Here is a 3,161-nt window from a genome sequence, read left to right as displayed (position 1 = left end):
AAAATTGTGCTGTTTATGAATGAGAATGAATAATTTCCTATAGGGAATTTTGTACTTAAAAAGAATAGTCTCCAGCCCAACCTGTGTGGTTCAGTGGTTGAGTGTCAACCCATGAGCCAGGTGGTCACAATTTTATTCAGTCAGGGCACATGTCCAGGTTTCAGGCTTGGTCCCCAAAAAGTGGCATGCAGGAGGCAACCCATCAATGATTCTCTCTCATCATTGATATTTCTATCTCTCTCCTCCTTTCCTCTCTGAAATCAATAAAACATATTAAAAAAAGAATAGTCTGTCCTAACCGGGTTGACTCAGTGGATAGAGCATCGGCCTGCAAACTGAAGGGTCCCAGGTTCAATTCCGGTCAAGGGCATGTACCTTGGTTGCAGGCACATCTCCAGTAGGGGGTGTGCAGGAGGTAGCTGATCGATGTTTCTAACTCTCTATCCCTCTCCCTCTCTGTAAAAAATCAGTAAAATATAAAATAAAATAAAATAAAATAGAATAATCTGAACAAATTTAAAACACAGACATATTAAAATAATTTTAATAATGTTACTGTTTAAAGAATTCAGGCTAATGCAAATCCCAGTATTATGTTTGTGTGATTTCTTTAAGTGAAGGGCATAAAATGTGTTCATTACATATGGATATTGGCTAATTTTCATGTATATTGTATATATTTTTCATACTATAATGTATTACTTCAGATGTTTGTGGGTTTTGGTTGGTAAAATTACATTCCATGTCAGACTAGCTTAAACAAATGTACTATTTTATAAAATTGAAAGTAGATGATGGTACAGTTATATCATTCAAGTCCCCAAGTTCCTTTCATTTGTCCATTTTAGCAACTGCAATAGAAGTTTCATCAAAAGATACAGCCCCCTGTGTTTGCAATATTACAACCCCCAAATTCAAGGAGTTTCCTACTAAATCAACAATGCTCAGAGGCAATCATTTCTAACGTTTCCTTTTTAGAAGTGAGCGAACTTTACTTAGTATTACACTAACATCTCATTGGCCGGGATGTTATTCCTCACTCCTAACCATTCCAGTCACTGACAGGGGAAATAGAACTCCATGAGCTTATCAGACCAGTCAGAAATCTCAAGGTGTGATGGAATCGGCGACCTTGGAAGCAAATGTTCAAAGGCATGGACTGAAGGAAAGTGGATACCCTAATAAGATTTCTGTTAAGGAGGATGAAAACAAGTGAGTAGATTAATGTTGCTTGATTACATTAAATGCTCAGTAAATAACCATTGTTTTATTATTTTATTTTTTAATTTTTATTTTTTTCCACTGTGCAACCTGCTTCAGTGCCTGCAGCCTATGAGCAGAGGCCGGGCAATGGTTCAAGGCTGCAGCTTGCTCTGGCATAGGGCATATTAAGCATTGTTTTATAACATGTATTTCTAAATACTTCACATCTATTTTTTAAAATTTTTTTACAGCATCCTATCAGTTATAGTTACCGTACTGTTTTAGAAAAGGGGGGAAATATAAAAAAATGCATTTCACAAGTAACTCGCTCCTTTGTCAAATCCTCTATAGTGAAACTGGGAAACTGACCTCTCTCTTCCCTCTCGTTACTGCTTGATTTTTTTGGTTAAGCTTCTTAACCTTATTTCTGTTCCACTGTAGATGCTTGAAATTTTTTCTCTTGGTAATTTCTCAGCGTTACTGTGAAAGAAAGCTACCTACAATCTTTTGGGCTAGGATTGTGAAAAAGATTATTTAATTTACATCAGCTCTTCTTTGAAAACCTCAGTAGCTGGACTCAAATCAAATAAAGGAAAAGGATATATGTTTTATGAAATTTCTTTTTTTCAACAATTTGATATGCTCTTAACAGGAAGCTTTTTTTCTCAAACAGAAATGAAATGGATTTCTAACTTTACTGTACCTTTAATGTAACTTTAGGCGTAACTAACTTTAATGGTTCTATGATTTCGTGAGGAATTGTATATATAGTGAGTCGACTTTGCCCCCTTCCCCACAAAAAAGCACGTGTGTAATTCATTGATGTAAAAAAAAAAAAGATGTCTGAGATGTATATAAACTATCTCTGTTGCATTGTTCTAATATTTCTATCTTCTGACTTCAGGGGAAAAAACACTATATTCTCTCAAACCAGAGCAACAGATTAATTGTGGAAATGACCTGATATTTTAATTAAAATGTTTTTCTTGTGATTAAAACTTTTAAGATCTACTCCTTTGGCAACCTTCAAATGTGCAATACAGTATTTTAACTGTAGTTACTATGTTACACGTTACATTCCCATGACTTTTTAAGCTACAACTGAAAAATTTGTACCTTTGGACCCACTTTAACCATTTCACTTACCCTCATCTCTGGCAACCACCATTCTCTTCTCTGTATCTATAAACTTGATGGTTTTTATTTTTATTTTTAATTCCACATGTAAATGAGATGATATGATATTTGTCTTCCTCTACTGACTTGTTTCACTTAGCATACTACCCTCTAGGTGCATATCCATGTTGACTCAACCATCGATGCACATTTAGATTGTTTTCCTGTCTTGGCTATGCTATCAGCTGTGGGGCTGAAGGGACTGGGGGACTCTGGAGGCAGGTGCTCGGAGTGGCTGGGCCCACCTAGGTAGGCCTGGCCTTGCCGCACACCTGCCACCCCAGCGGGGCTGAGGGGACTGGGCGCTGCCATGTTGTGGCTGTGGGTGCTGCCACCTTTGAGGGTGGAGCAGTCAATTAGCATATTCCCTCCTTATTGGCTGTGGGTGCTGCTATCTTTGCAAGGGTGTGAGGGTCAATTAACATATTCCCTCTTTATTAGATAGGATATTAAATAGTTATATGCATTAAATTACTATATTACATATAGATATATCTATTCAAGATAAGCAGGTTTTTTTGACAATGCATTTCAGAAGTGGAATATATGGCAAATAATTCATATTCCACTTTTTGTAAGCATTAAAGTTGATAGGATATAGTTTAATTAAACTTATTTATCAAAAAAGTAAAAATGACTACATTCTGTGACTGACAGATATCCATTTTTAAATAATCTAGCAAGGCCTGACATCTTATAATATTCAGTTTATCCAAACTAGCATTAAAGCATTTTGGAATGATACAAAATCATTATCTTTATTTTATCCTGATATTGTCTGA

The 3,161-nt window shown here is 36.0% G+C and overlaps 1 pseudogene; it reads right to left on the bottom strand.

Annotated features, from left to right (window-relative positions):
• Positions 1–1,300: 1,300 nt before the first annotated feature.
• LOC114228102 (small nucleolar RNA SNORA42/SNORA80 family) lies at positions 1,301–1,423 on the bottom strand (annotated as a pseudogene).
• Between the last annotated feature and the right edge of the window lie 1,738 nt (positions 1,424–3,161).

The sequence above is a fragment of the Eptesicus fuscus genome, chromosome 2, assembly GCF_027574615.1.
Source record: "Eptesicus fuscus isolate TK198812 chromosome 2, DD_ASM_mEF_20220401, whole genome shotgun sequence".
Classification (NCBI taxonomy): domain Eukaryota; kingdom Metazoa; phylum Chordata; class Mammalia; order Chiroptera; family Vespertilionidae; genus Eptesicus; species Eptesicus fuscus.
The sequence above is the reverse complement of the archived record's forward strand: the minus strand, read 5'-3'. Positions and strand labels throughout refer to the sequence as shown.